Consider the following 16,681-nt stretch of genomic DNA (forward strand, 5'->3'; position numbering starts at 1 on the left):
TTCTCTGCTTTACAATGTCTCCTTATGCCTGGTGTCTCAGTGCTGGCTGTGTCTGCACCCACATCACCCCCTGCCCCTTGCACCCTTTCTCTGCCACCTGCACCACCACCCTACCGTGGTGCTTCACTCTCACTGTTCCCAACGTTCTTTTCTCCAACCGTACCTACAAACTCGCTCTCCCCTCCACGTTGACAAATACAGTACCATGCAAATGTCTCGGGCATCCTAGCTATATACTGCATATGTGCTTAAGACTTTTGCACAGTACTGTATATACAGTACGTGATGGCCACTTTATTAGGTACAGGAATGTAATACGTGGTTATCTGAGTTACTGTCTCCTTCCTGTCAACATGAACCAGCCTGCCCACTCTCCACTGACCTTTATCATAAACAAGGCATCTTCACCCACAGAACTGCCACTCACTGGATGTTTTTTTTATTTTTCGCACCATTCCCTGACAACTCTAGAGACTGTTGTGCATGAAAGTTCCAGTAGATCAGCAGTTTCTGAGATACTCAAATCACCTTGTCTGACAACAAGTATTAAATATTAACCTCTAAATAGTTGGGTGCTACGTGGTGCAGTTCATTGAGCAGAAATGACCTGTTCCACGCTGTGTCTCTAAATAAAATAAATTAATGAATAAAAGAAATATTTGCATTAACAAGTAGGTGTACTTGTACCTAATAAAGTGACCATTGAGTGTGTGTGCCACTGCTTATGACAATGAACTCAACTTTGACTCTTGTATGTGATATCTGGTTCCAGAAATAACTCATTCCAACAATAAGAGAAAGACAACTCAGATTCCTAGGACACGTCATGCGGAGAGATGAACTAGAAAAACTCATACTCTCTGGAAAGATTGAGGGGAGTAAACCTAGAGGAAGACCTCGGCTTATGTACATCAAAAGCATGGCCAGGTGGCTGCACATCAAGGAAATGGAAGTCATCCAAAAAACAAAGGATAGATCTGTATGGAAAACCATGGTCACCAAAGTCCACATCGGATATGGTACCTAGACAGACAGACAGACGTCATATCGCCTACGCTTCCTGCAAGCTGCATTATTTGAAATCAGGAACATGATCCCATCTTGAGCTTTATTTTCCTTGATTAGGGGCAATGTGCCCCAACATTCCACCAGACCTGCCATTGATATCCCCAGCTGTAGTGTATCATTTACTAATATTCCAACTTGCAGATCACAACTTTATAGATGTCAGGGGCAAACATTCAAGTTTCAGCATCTCAGTTCCCTGGAGCACAGTTAGCTGGCACTGTCCCTTTAAGATTTGGACTGTCAATTATTGCCTACAACATCCCTTCATTGAAAGTCTGTCCTTAAAGCCATCGTGGTGAGTACTCAGTGCTCAGATGTAAGAGTTTCATTTCTAGTAGCACACACACAAAAAATGCTGATGAACGCAGCAGGCCAGGCAGCATCTCTAGGAAGAGGTACAGTCGACGTTTCCGGCCGAGACCCTTCGTCAGGACGAACTGAAAGAAGAGATAGTATATCTCGAAGCGTCTCGGCCCGAAACATCAACTGTACCTCTTCCTAGAGATGCTGCCTGGCCTGATGCGTTCACCAGCATTTTTTGTGTGTGTTGCTTGATTTTCCAGCATCTGCAGATTTCCTTGTGTTTCCATCTCTAGTACTATGTTTTGTAATGTTCCCTTTGGATTTCATTTGTGTTGTCTTATTTCGAGTCGGAATTAATTCTAGACCCTACCCTGCACTTCGGTTGCCCATCATTCATAGCTCTCTTGTTACAATAGATCTGCATTGTTCTGTATTTCATTAGGAGTTTGAGGAGATTTGGTATGTCACCAAAGACAATCGCAAATTTCTACAGATGTGCCGTGGACAGCATTTCTAACTGGCTGCTTCACTCTCTGTTATGGGTGTGGGTACTGCACAGGGTTGAAATAAGTTGCAGAAAGTTGTGAACTCGGTCATCTCCATCATGGGCACTAAACTCCCCAGTATCCAAGACATCTTCAAGGAATGATGCCTCAAAAAGTTGGCATCCATCGCTAAGGACCTCCATCGCCCTGGACATGCCCTCTTCTCATTGCTACCTTCAGGGTGCAGATGGAGGAGCCTGAAGGCACACACTCAATGATTCAGGAACAAATTCTTCATCTCTGCCATCAAATTTCTGAATGGTTATTTAACCAACGAACACTACCGCGCTACTTTTTTCCACAACTTATTTAATTTGATTATTTTTTAATTAATTTAGCTATAATAATAAAAACTATAAAACTATATATATATATACTTACTGTAATTCACAGTTTTTACTGTTATGTATTGCATGGTACTGCTGCCGCAAAAACAACAAATTTCACAGCATATGCCGGTGATATTAAACCTGATTGAATGCATAGATGTAGATGAGTCACAATCTGCTTCTGTTATTTTGTGCAGAATTTGATTGGAATTTTTCGGCAGTTTCCAGTTAAACCTCCAATAGTCATTAACCTTGTAGAGTATTTGATGTCCCTGAGCCTGTACTCAATGGAGTTCAGAAAAAAAAGGGGGGAGGGCGGTTCTCATTGAAATGTCTGGATACCAAAATGATTGGGTGGAGTGGATGTGTAGAAGATAGAGTGGACGTGGACTTTCAGGTGATTGCTATATCTTGAACAACTCACAGAGCTTTTAAGCCGGAAAACTACCCACCATGGATCAGAACTGAAAAGCCTCTCGGATGAGTGGTGAAACGTCTTCTAGACAACATAGCAAGTCTTGCTGCCTTGATTCGTAACTGCTTGATATACAATGACCTGGATGATTGAGAACCTTCATAGATATGTGATGGCGAGGAAATCTGCAGATGCTGGAAATTCAAGCAACACACACAAAATGCTGGTGGAACGCAGCAGGCCAGGTAGCATCTCTAGGAAGAGGTACAGTCGACGTTTCGGGCTGAGACCCTACGTCAGGACTAACTGAAAGAAGAGATAGTAAGAGATTTGAAAGTGGGAGGGGGAGGGGGAGATCCAAAATGATAGGAGAAGACAGGAGGGGGAGGGATGGAGCTAAGAGCTGGAAAGTTGATTGGCAAAAGGGACACAAGGCTGGAGAAGGGAGAGGATCATGGGACGGGAGGCCTGGGGAGAAAGAAAGGGGGAGGGGAGAACCAGAGGAAGATGGAGAACAGGCAGGGAGTTATTGTGAGAGGGACAGAGAGAGAAAAAAAAGGGGGGGGAGGGGATTAATTAATTAATTAAATAATTAATAAAAGATGGGGTAAGAAAAGGAGGAGGGGCATTAACAGAAGTCAGAGAAATCAATGTTAATGCCATCAGGTTGGAGGCTACCCAGAGGGAATATAAGGTGTTGTTCCTCCAACCTGAGTGTTGCGTCCAGTGCTCCTGGTGCAGCCTTCTACATATTGGTGAGGATATACTGCATCCAGTGCTCCCAGTGTGGCCTTCTATATATTGATGAGAACCAACGCAGACTGGCAGATCGTTTCGCTGAACACCTACACTCTGTCTGCCAGAGAAAGCAGGATCTCCCAGTGGCCACACATTTTAATTCCACGTCCCATTCCCATTCTGATATGTCAATCCATGGCCTCCTCCACTGTAAAGATGAAGCCACATTCAGGTTGGAGGGATTATGCTGCTGGAGGAGATTGCTGGAGCAGCATGGAGAGTTTTGAATACAAGCATGAGGATTTTAAAACAGAGGGGTGGCCAAACCAACAGTCAATGCAAGTTGGTGTTAACAGGTAGATGGAACTTCAGGATGGAAGTGTCTGGCATGTCCCACGGAAATCTATACTGCAGTAGGAAGCATTGGACTATTTATACAGCTCCAAAACAGATCCTTCACCCAATGCATTTATATAAAACAAGTTGCCTGACACCTCCAAGAGAACCATAACCTTGTCATAGGGTTTGGAGACTTGTGTGCCTCAATAACTCAGAGGGCTATATTGGCAAGAGTCACGATTTTATGTTTTGGCTCTCGGTAGGGTCACCTATGCCCTAGAGGTCGAAGGGTAGAGGTCGGGTCCATTAGTCCTCCAGGTGCAAGGGGTTTCAGCTCAGGGCTTACACAAAATTGTGGTAATACAAAATTGTTACAGAAACAACAATAAAGATTCCTTCTACATCTGAGTGCGACTATGTTCCTGAGTTTCCATCCAGGATTTGCATGATTAGCAGTTGTGAAAACCAAGGAGAAGCTACTGACATGATGAAGGGAGCCCTGAACACCACCAGAGATTGAGGACCTTCATTGCTGCCCTAAACGTTGGCAGTGTAACAAGCCATAAGAATTTGCCCAACTGAGTTTAGTCCCATTTGCTTGTATTTGGCAAATAATACTCTAAGCCAAGGGGTCCCAAACTTTTTTATGCCATAAAGTCCAACCATTAACAGAGGGGTCCATGGACACCAGACTGGGAAACCCTGCTCTAAGCCCTTTCTAACCATAAAACTGGCCAAATATATCTAAAATTGTCAGTACCACTTCTTCTGGCAGCTTGCTCCACAAACTACCCTCTTTGCAGAAAAAGTTGCTCCTCTGATCCCTTTTACATCTTTCTCCACTCATTTTAAACTTCTAGTTTTGGATTCTATTGCCCTGGAGAAAAGACTGAGTAAACACAAGAGACTTTGCAGAGGTAGGAAATTCAGAGCAACGCACACACACAATTGTAGTGGAGCTCAGCAGGTCGAGTAGCGTCTATGAAGATGAATAAACAGTTGATGTTTCCGACTGAGACCCTTCGTCAGTACTCACCTTATCTCTGCCCCAATGATTTTATGAACCTCTGTAAGGTCACTCTCCTATGATCCCTGGAAATAAGTCCTAGGATATTGAGCCTTTCCTCTTAGCTCAAGTCCTCCATTCCCAGTAACAAACTTGTAAATCTTTTTTGCACCCTCTCCAGTTAACGATTTATTTCCTATTTTAGGGTGACTAGTAATGCATGCAGTAGTCCAAATGGGGCCTTAGAAAGACAGGTTAATTGACAAGGACTAATTGGGCTAAAGAACATGTTTCTGTGCTGTACAGCTCAGGCGCTCTACAGTAGCATAATAGCAGTTAGCACTTTCTTTACACCACCTGTGATTGGAAGATCGGGGTTCAATTCCCGCAGCTGTAAAGTGCTTCTACATTTTTCCCACAACTGTGTGGATTTCCTCCGGGTGCTCTGGTTTCCTCCCACATTCCAATGGATGTACCGTTAGGGTGAGTAAGTCGTGGGCGTGCTACACTGGCACCCGATGCATGGTGACACTTACAGGCTTCCTCCAGGACATCTTCGGACTATGAGGCTGCACGGTAGCGTAACAGCGTAACACTATTAAAGCAGCAGCAAGCCAGGTTCATTCCTGCCTCCGTCCGGTTCTCATCGTGATCACATCGGTTTCCTCTAGGTATCCTGGTTTCCTTCCACATTCCAAAGATGTATAGGTTAATTGGTCACATGGGTGTAACTGAGCAGTGCAAACTCATTAGGTCAGAAGGACCATGTAAAAGAAAAACACGGTCCTATACATACACTGTTGAGGTAACAATGGCACGACTGATATTTATCAGATTTCTACATTTGAAGTACAAGTATTTGATCTTGTCTTTGTCTCCCTGAATTGCTCAGTGCCCGGTGCAGTCACCACCTAGACTCCCTGAAGAGCAGACTCTAGGACAAGGGCCCATGGGGAACTGGCTAACTGATTTCTCATCTCTGTATTCACAATGTGTTCTTCATGGAAACAAGGTGCCCTGTGGATAAAGTAGAGCCAGTGGACAGATTTTACTTTGATTGCCATGTGATAAGGTCAAAGAGTCACTTAGCACAGAAGCTGAAGCTTCTGCTCACTGAGTCCTTACTGATTATCAGCCTCCCATTAAAAGCAGTCCATTACATATCATTTTATTGGTATTCTTCCCACAGTCCCATTATCTCCCCAGCACCACATTCTCACGGGCGAAGACCCAGTGCTTGATCTGTTGGAGCATATTCTGGAGTTAGGGTAACTAACAAATATTAAGCTCACCAGCAGCCATTTTTCAGACATGAATACGCATCGTAAATTAAATTTAAAATGTAGAAATGAACAATAGTTTTCCTAAAACTAGACTTCAGTGGATTGAAAACCAGACAATGCCGATTAACATTCATTGTGGGTGTCTGTACTGTGGGTATGAAGGAGAGATGTTAAAATTATATGTAATTTAAAGGAAGCATTGTAGGAACATTGTAATTATAGAATTGGCCTGATGTTACCTTTGATCTTTAGCATATAAACTGTTATGCAACTGGAACCCTCAGGTTCAGCCAGCATGCATTTGTCTAGGGGAAGACAGCCTCCGGCCCAGCCAAACTTGAGAAATCATGTTTGTGTGAATGCTGCGTGATGTGTTGCCCAGTTACAAATCAGTACCACGAAATAACAAACAATACAGCATATGCAATTAAACAATTTAGCTTTATAATTTTTAATTTGACTGGAGGGTTAGTAAAGAAAACAAAAAGAAAGGGGCCCATTTTAATGAAACAGTCTAAGGCGCACATTGGAACTCATGACTTTCCCGTTGGTTCATTCTCCGTTGACTTGTCCCCTGGCATCATCAACTCCCGACCCCACTCCACATCCACTCAGTCCTGTGGTCTACAACCTCTCTGATCTGGCATCTTCTCTCTCCATCTTCTGCTGAACAAAAGCCAGTGAATACCTCCTCTCAGATACACAAGCAAGAAACAACAGAATGTGGATGGAGCACATTCCAAAGCCCCGTTATCTTTAGTCATAACCCAAACACTGCTGCTACAGAGGAACCATTACATTAGGAGTGAATCCTTACAGAGAAACCTTTACATTAGCAATGAAACCTTACAGAGCATTATACTCTCCCTCTACCAATTTTATTCATGTCCTCATGATGTTGAGAGAATTCACCAACTCTTCCTGCAAAGCGCGAAGTCCAATCCAGGTGTAAAAGGCAGTGACAAAGCTCCCTAAAGCAGTAGAGGCCACACTCTGTTCGCCCGGTGCTACATAGGCCAGCCTATCCGGTGGTCTCCTGATTCTGTGAGATCTCCGTGCCCTCTCATCTACCTTCATGTTCCAACACTACTGGGGATACTCCTGGTCTACCTGGTTAGGCCTCCCCCAGCCTATCACTCGTGCCCACCTGCACATCTGATCCCTCTGTCCCTTGGCTCAGCCCCACCTCATCTCTTGTAGGGTCCCACTGCAGCCCAGGCTGAGCACTGACTCAGCAGGAGAAGGGCACGGAGCCTCTTCCTCAATCAGTGGGGTGTCAAAATTCTCACTCTTCCCAGGGGGACGGGGTCTAATTAGACATTCCAAATCCGACCACTCCTTCCCTTCACCCCTCAGAAATGTTAGAACACTGTTTTTGAAGTCTCTGCCCCAGCTACAGGAAGCTCGACATGTGATTCGGCCCGCTCTGCTACACTCCCCTCCGCCCTAACAGTATGGACAGGCCATGGCCCCGCCTCACCTGGGGCACCCATAGTAGCAGGAATTTCCACTGTCGTTACGTCAGCACTAGTCTGAACCAAAACAAGGTCTGTGCTCACCATTTTATCAAACCTCCGCCCTGCAGTCGCAACTTTGCCAACAACTTTAACAACACTCAAAAGTAGAATTAACAATTCATCCAGAATACAAATATCTACCCCACTCAACATGAACGAATTAGTTATTGGTAACCCCATGGTGGCAGACAACCGCTCCACCCCAGCAGCATCCATACCAGCACAGACTTAAACACACAACCCACTGGTTCAATGCTCAGGGCAATCATACAGCATCCAACAAAATCAATCCTGAATGATACCCCCACTGTTGTAACCTTCAAGTTCGGCCACTATGCATTTGTCTACTGGAAGATAGCCTCTGGCCCAGCCAAGCTTGAGAAATCGTGTTTGTGTGGATGCTGCGTGATGTGTTGCCTGGTTACAAATCAGTACTGCGAAATAACCAACAGTACACGATATACAATTAAATGATTTAGCTTTATAATTCTTAATTTGACTAGAGGGTTAGTAAAGAAAGCAAAAAGAAAAGGGCCCACTTTAATGAAACAGTCTAAGGCGCACGTTGGAGCTCACGACTTTCCCGTCTGTTTATTCTCCATTAACTTTCCCCCAGGCGTTGTCGACTCCCGACCAAATTCCACGTCCACTCAGTCCTGCAGTCTACGACCTCTCTGGTCTGGCATCTTCTCTCTCCATCTTCTGCCAAACAAGTCCTGTTATCTCTAGTCATAACCCAAACACTGCTGCTACAGAGAAAGCATTACATTAGGAGTGAAACCTTACAGAGTATTACTTAATATTGGGTCAGACAGGACACTTCCTCCAAATAGTCTCGATATAATGACTGCTGCTTGTTTTTGATGAATAAAACACTTCAGTATCTATTAGCTTCAGTGTCTCTCCGGTGACTTTGTTGACATTACAACAGATTAATTTAAACACTGGGCCGTATCAGAAAGGATAGGTACGGCCGAATGGTGGCAGCAGAGTCCAGGCCTCAGTCCAATTCGAGAGCAAAGAACAACCAGATGTTTGGACAAGTTAAGTGTCGGGCCAGATTGAAAAGGTCAGTGTGTCAGATTGAAGGCAAGGAATGGGCCGGTTCTGCCCAGTTTGGCTCATTCTGCTCACTGTTCGGCGATGTTTACTCAGCTTTGCTCTGAACTGGGGCTCTGGTCTGCTCCTGCTGCAGTGATGCCGGCTTCAAGTCTTCTGTAAAACTCCAGTTCTGAGCACTGTTTGCTTACTGTTATTGTTTGCACGATTTGTCTTTTTCTTTCTCTCTGCACATTGGGTGTTTGACCGTCTTTTTTAATGTGTTCTTTTGGGGTTTCTTTGTGTTGTGGCTGCCGCTAAGGAGATGAATCTCAAGCCAGGAGTTAGAGAACATTTCGAGAGAGCAGTGTTATGTGTTTTACTGAAATGTAGCTGCACGTGGAGATACCCGAACAAAACTTTTCCATGGAGGGCTTCCAGACCATTTGGGCTGACCGGAAGTGCACTGAGAGTGGTAAGCATAAAGGAGTTGGGGGCTTGCTGTTCTGATTAACAACGGATGGCGCAATCCTGGTCATATTACGATATAGGAACGTGTTTGTAGCCCGGATATTGAACTTTTTGCTGTTGGACTCCAGTCATTTTCCACCGAGATACATCACTAGGCGTCATGGGAGGTTGTTCCTGCCTGTGGCCATTGAACTTTGCAGCTCCTCCCATGGAGGGTCAGACACCCTGAGCCAATAGGCTGGTCCTGGACTTATTTCCTTCTGGCATAGTTTGCATATTGCTATACTTATGCTCTGTACTTATGCTTATGTTGGTGCTGCTGTAACGAAACTCAATTTCCCTCGGGATCAATAAAGTATGTCTATGTATACCTGTTTCGATAATAAATATATTTTGAACTTAGAACCACTCACCTTACACTCCAGTGTAAAAAGTAAAACACACTTTATAAGGATACTGCCAGGACTAGAGTTATAGAGTCATAGAAAACTACAGAACAGAAACATGACCTTTGGCCCATCTAGTCCTTGACAGACTATAAAGCTGCCTAGTCCCATCAATCTGCAACCAAACCATAGCCCTCCATACCCCTCCCTCCATTCATGTACTGATCCAAATGTTTCTTAAATGTTGAAATCGAACCTGTATCTTTCACTTAGAGGGCCTGAGTTATAGGAAGATATAGGCTGAAATAGACCTTTATTCCTTGGAACGTAGCAGAGTGAGAGGAAATCTTATAGAAATGTTTAAAAATACGAGGCACAGATAAGGAGGATGATAGCAGTCTTTTCCTCAGGATAGGGGAGTCTAAAAGTTCAAAGTTGAAAGTACATTAATTATCAAAGTATGTATACATTACCATATACTATCCTGAGAAACATTTTCTTGCAGGCATTTATAGTAGAAATAAGAAATGCAATAAAATCATGGAACAACTGCACACAAATAAAGACTGAGCAAGCAACCAATGTGCAAAAGAAGACAAACTGTACAAATAAAATCAAACAATTGATAAATAAATATATAATCAAACAAACTAGTGTGAAAAGGGAAAGATTTAAAAGGGAAATGAGCGGCGACTTTTACACACAGAGGGTATGGGTATCTGGAATGAGCTGGTTGAGGTAGGTACATTTAAGAGGTGCTTGGACATGTATTTGGAAGGGTGGAGTTTGAAGGGATATGGGTTGAATGCAGGAAATGTGGACTAATTGAATGAGTACAGTGACCAGCATGGACTTGTTGGGCTAAAGGGCCCAGATCTGTGCCATGTTGCTCAATGTTTTAAGGAGCTATGACCAGGGGAAAACTAGAGTGAGCAATCCATCTGCTTTTGGGATGTGGAAGGAAGCTAGAGCATCAGAGGTAACTCACATGACCAAAGCAGGAGAACCTGCAAACTCCACAAGGACAGCAGCCAAGGTGAAGGGAAATCAAGGACTGATATCTAAAAATGAGACACAGACCTTTCAGGAATGGAAACAAATCTGTATTAGAGAGTTGATAATATTTCGAACATCTTTCCCAAAAGTGGCAATCATCAACTTTAATCTTGGGATTGACAGATGTGCTTTAACCAAAGGATTTAAAGAATACAAGAGGAAAATAGATACATTGAGTTACATCTCAGATCAGCCCTTATTTTATTAAGTTACTTATTGCCCACTACGCCATCGGTGCCTGGGGCAGCTATGAAGGTCCGACAACTCTGGTGGTGTTCAGGGCTTCCTTCATCATGTCAGTAGCTTCCTCATGGTTTTTACTTCTGTCAGGCAAGTCCCAGGTGGAGACTCGGAAATACTGTCACACTCAGATGTAGAAGGATTCTTCATTGCTGTATCAGTAACAATTTTGTTTTACCGGTCAGGGTTGTTGGCCCTGAGCTGAACCCTGAACCTGAAGGAACCTTGTCTAGTTAAATGAGAGAATAATTCCACATAAGCAGCATCAGAGCTCAGCATTAGACCATAGACCAGAGGACCATAAGATATAGGAGCAGAATTAGGCCATTAAATCATGGCTGATTTAATGGCCTAATTCCCCCTCCTCAGTGCCACTCCCTGGCCTTCTTTCTGTAACCTTTGATGCCGTGTCCAAGAATCTATCAAGCTCTGCATTAAATACACCCAATGACCTGACCTCCACAGCTGCCTGTGGTAACAAATTCCACAAATTCACCATCTTCAGGCTAAAGAAGTTTCTCTGCATCTCTGTATTAAATGATACCCCTCTATCCTGAGGCTGTGGCCTCTTGACTTAGGCTCCTCTACCAAGGGAAACATTCTTTCCACATCACCTCTGTCTAAGCCTTTCAACATTTAAAAGGTTTCAATGACATACCCATCATCCTTATAAATTCCAATGAGTACAGGCCCAGAGCCATCAAATGTTCCTCATATGATTACCCTTTCATTCCCGGAATCATCATTGTGAACTTTCTCTGAACCCTCTCCAATGCCAGTACATCTTTCCTTACATAAGGAGCCCAGAACTGCTCACAATACTCAAGGCGAAGCCTCACCAGTACCTAATAAAGCCTCAGCAACACATCCGTACTCTTGTACTCTAGACCTCTTGAAATGAATGCTAACATTGCATTTGCCTTCCTCACCACTGAGTCTACCTGCAAGTTAAACCTTTAGGTTGCTCTTCACAAGGACTCCCAAGTCCCTCTGCATCTCAGATTTTTGGATTTTCTCCCGATTTTGAAAATAGTCTGCATATGTATTTCTGCTACCAAAGTGCATGACCATGCATTTTCCAACATTGTATTTCATTTGCCTTTTTCTTGTCCATTCTTCTAATTTGTCTAAGTCCTTCTGCAGCCTATCTATTTCCTCAGCACTATCTACCCCTCCACCAATCTTCATATCATCTGCAAACTTGGCAACAACGCCATCTATTCCATCATCTAAATCATTGATATACAGCATAAAAAAAGTAGTCCAAACACTGACCCCTGTGAAACACCTCTAGACACTGGCAGCTAACAAATTGTATTCCCACTCGCTGATTGAAGCTGTGAGATAGCAGCTCTACTCGTGGGCCACAGTGCCATATATTCTGATAATATGGGGGAGTTATTCTGTTTTTCCCATTAAACCACCTTGAGCATGAATTTGCTATTCCCTCATTCCCTTGTCAGCCAACACTTTCACCACATTAGTTACTTCGCTTCTCATCTATTCTCCCCACTCTATGTCCTTCCCTTTATTCACTCATTTCCCTATTGACTTTATCTCAGTCTATAAGACCATCCCCACCAGAGGTGCTACCCTCCCTGACACCACATATACCCTCTTTGGTCCACCTTTGGTGCCCACCTGGCACTCAGCTCTCACCTGTGGCTCCCCGTAGCTGTTTGCATGCGACAGCGGCCACACCCCGGGCAACGGCTTCAACAAGCCGGCTAAACCAGGTGAGGGTAGCTGACGGGTCTCAAACCCTCGATGAGATAGGGAGTTGTCTATCCCAGCATGTGAAGACAGACTCCGGCGGATTGAGCGGACGAGACCAGTGGAAGGTCCAACGGTCAAGAAGGCGGTCTCTGCAAGCGTTGTGGAACGTGAAGAGCAGGACAAGACACAGAAGACGACCTGGTCATCCACTGCGCCTAGTCCCATCTCCAGCCATCTAGACTCTGTCTTGCCACTGGATCCAGATGGGAATTGGGAAGAGAGAGTGAGGCTGACGCTGCGCAACTCTCCTTCACTTAAATCCAAATCACACGCTAGTCTCGACACCATCATAATGGTGTCAAGGTCCTCTTCGACGTCAACGATGGACAAACAACAACAGCAACAACATAAGACCATAAGATATAGGAGCAGAATTAGGCCATTTAGCCCATTGATTCTGCTCTGCCATTTCATCATAGCTGATTCATTTTTCCTCTCATCCCCAGTCTCCTGCCTTCTCTCCATATCCCTTTATGTCCTGACTAATCAAATATTTATCAACTTCTGCCTTAAATATACGGAAAGACTTGGCCTCCACACCTAGTCCCAATTCAAAGAAAAAAATTATCAGTCTGAAAGGGTAATCTTGTTTTTGCACATGGATGTTACTGATCTGATAAGCATTTCAATCACTTTCTGTCCTGATTTTAGTAGAACTCCAATGATCTGGAAACCTCAGGACTCTGTTGGCGCCAGACCAGCAAATACTTTGGACACAAGAGATGCTGGGAATCTTGGCAACACACACAAAGTGCTAGGGGATCTCAGCAGACCAGGCAGAAAAATGCAAAATATTTTGGACAATTGGAACTATCTCCTATAAATACAAAAATACACAAAGATTTCACACAGTAATATGATGGCTTTTACTGTGAACAGGTGAATTTAAAAGTTTGTGTCAGGATGGGGTTTCTGTGCACTTAGAGACATAGAAAACCTACAGCACAATACAGGCCCTTTAGCCCACAAAGCTGTGCCGAACATGTCCTTACCTTAGAACTACCTAGGCTTACCCATAGCCCTCTATTTTTCTAATCTCCATTACCTATCTAGGAGCCTCTTAAAAGACCTTATCATTTCCACCTCCACCACCGTTGCTAGCAGTACATTCCAAGCACTCACCACTCTCTGCGTAAAAAACTTACCCCTGACATCTCCTCTGTACCTTCTTCCAAGCACTTTAAAACTATGCCTTCTCGTGCTAGCCATTTCAGCCCTGGGAAAAGCCTCTGACTATCCACACGATCAATGCCTCTCATTATCTTGTACACCTCTGTCAGGTCACCTCTCATCCTCCATCATTCCAAGGAGAAAAGGCCGAGTTCACTCAATCTATTCTCATAAGGCATGCTCCCCAATCCAGGCAACATCCTTGTAAATCTCCTCTGCACCTTTTCTATGGTTTCCACGTCCTTCCTGTAGTGAGGCGACCAGAATTGAGGACAGTACTCCAAATGGGGTCTGACCAGGGCCGTATATAGTTGCAACATTACATCTTCGTTCTTAAACTCAATCCCATGATTGATGAAGGCCAATGCATTGTATGCCTTCTTAACCACAGAGTCAACCTGCGTGACAGCTTTCAGTGTCCTATGGACTCGGACCCCAAGATGCCTCTGAACCTCAACACTGCCAAGAGTCTTACCATTAATGCTATATTCTGCCATCATATTTGACCTACCAAAATGAACCACCCAACACTTATCAGGGTTGAACTCCATCTGCCACTTCTCAGCCTAGTTTGGCATCCAATCAATGACTCGCTATAACCTCCTGACAGCCCTCCACGCTATCCACAACACCTCCAACCTTTGTGTCATCAGCAAATTTACTAACCCATCCCTCCACTTGCTCATCTAGGTCATTTATAAATATCACAAAGAGTAGGGGTCCCAGAACAGATTCCTGAGGCACACCACTGGTCACCCACCTCCATGCAGAATATGACCCATCTACCCATCAATTGCCAAGATCCTTTTCCATAGTGAATACTGAAGCAAAGTATTCATTTAAGTACTTCTACTATCTCCTCCGGTTCTATACACACTTTTCCATTGTCACACTTGCTTGGTCCTATTCTCTCACATCTTATCCTCTTGCTCTTCACATACTTGTAGGATGCCTTGGGATTTTCCTTAATTCTATCCGCCAAGGACTTTCCATGGCCCCTCGCGGCTCTTCGAATTTCATTCTTAAGCTCTTTCTTGCTAGCCTTATAATCTTCTAGATCGCTATCATTACCTAGTTTTTTGAACCTTTCGCAAGCTCTTCTTTTCTTCTTGACTAGATTTACGACAGCCTTTGTACACCACGGTTCCTGTACCCGACCATCCTTTCCCTGCCTCGTTGGAATGTACCTATGCAGAACACCACGCAAATATCCCCTGAACATCTGCCACATTTCTTCTGTACGTTTCCCTGAGAACATCTGTTTCAAATTTATGCTTCCAAGTTCCTGCCCGGTAGCCACATATTTCCACTTACTCCAATTAAACATTTCCCTAACTTGTCTGTTTCTATCCCTCTCCAATGCTATGGTAAAGGAGATAGAACCGTGATCACTATCTCCAAAATGTTCTCCCACTGAGAGACCTGACACCTGACCAGGTTCATTTCCCAATACCAGATCAAGTACAGCCTCCCCTCTTGTAGGGTTATTTACACATTGTGCCAAGAAACCTTCCTGAACACACCTAACAAACTGCACCCCATCTAAACCCCTTGCTCTAGAGAGATGCCAATCAATATTTGGGAAATTAAAATCTCCCACCACAACAACACTGTTATTATTACTCCTTTCCAGTATCTGTCTCCCTATCTGCTCCTCGATATCCTTGTTACTTTTGGGTGGTCTATAAAAAATACCCAGTAGAGTTATTGACCCTTTCCTGTTCCTTTAACTTCCACCCACAAGGACTCCGTAAACAACTCCTCCATGACTTCCTCCTTTTCTTCAGCTGTGACATTATCTCTGATCAACAGTGCCATGTCCCCACCTCTTTTGCCTCCCTCCCTGGCCTTTCTGAAACATCTAAAGCCTGGCATTTGAAGTAGCCATTCCTGCCCCTGCACCATCCAAGTCCCTGTAATGGCCATAACATCATAGCTCCAAGTGCTGATCCACGCTGTAAGCTCATCCACTTTATTCATAATATTCCTCGCATTAAAATAGACACATCTCAAACCATCGGTCTGAGTGCATCCCTTCTCTATCACCTGCCTATCCTCCCTTGAAAGGAGTATAGGTTAGGGGCTACAGTGAGTTCATAGCAAGTGTAGGAAACACGGTCACAGTGAGTTTAGAAGGATCACGTATCAACTTTATTTGCTGTGTACACTTAGTGGCCACTTTATTAGGTACACCTGCTTGTTAATGCAATTATCTGATCAACCATTCATGTGGCAGCAACTCAACACATAAAAGCATGCAGATATGGTCAAGAGGCTCAGTTGCTGTTCAGACCGAGCATCAGAATGGGGAAGAAATGTGACCTAAATGACCTTGACCATGGAATGATTGTTGATACCATGATGGTATTGGGTTTGCTGACCGTGAAATTCTAAGTTCAAACGAAGATCTTAAGCCCTATTGGATATAGATAGCCATGGATACACTTTCTAAAGGGAGATCTTACTATAGCTACCTACTATAAGCTTCAAAGACTAGTTCACTTCCCTGCTTATCATGATTGGCGAGTTTAACTTCCAATATCCACTATTTAAGTGGCGGTCCCCCTCTCTACGAAGGAGGAGATGCTTTCAACTAACAAAATAGTTTAGACATTGTTCATTTATTTTCAATGATGCACATTTAAATCCAGACAAAATTATTAAAACACATTTAAAACTCACAAAAGTTTTCTATCTTATAAAAGATTTATAAACTACAAACCGTTTCTAAAACACAAAGGATTTCCAGAACACAGGTACAATTCCTAGAAGCTAAAGACATACCAATAACTTGCGGACGTCCAAATCATCTGTCACAGAAATCAAAGGTAGGTGAATGAATTCTAGTCACCCATATTTCTGTCATTCTTCTTGCTGTTCTTGACCATTCCTAATAAGTCTTACTGCTCTCTTACATTTATACTGATTTTTCTTTGTCTCATGCGTGTGTTATTTTTTCAGGTACCTCATTTACACAAATTGACTAAAGGCTTCTAGAGAC

This window comes from Mobula hypostoma, chromosome 8, assembly GCF_963921235.1.
Source record: "Mobula hypostoma chromosome 8, sMobHyp1.1, whole genome shotgun sequence".
Classification (NCBI taxonomy): domain Eukaryota; kingdom Metazoa; phylum Chordata; class Chondrichthyes; order Myliobatiformes; family Myliobatidae; genus Mobula; species Mobula hypostoma.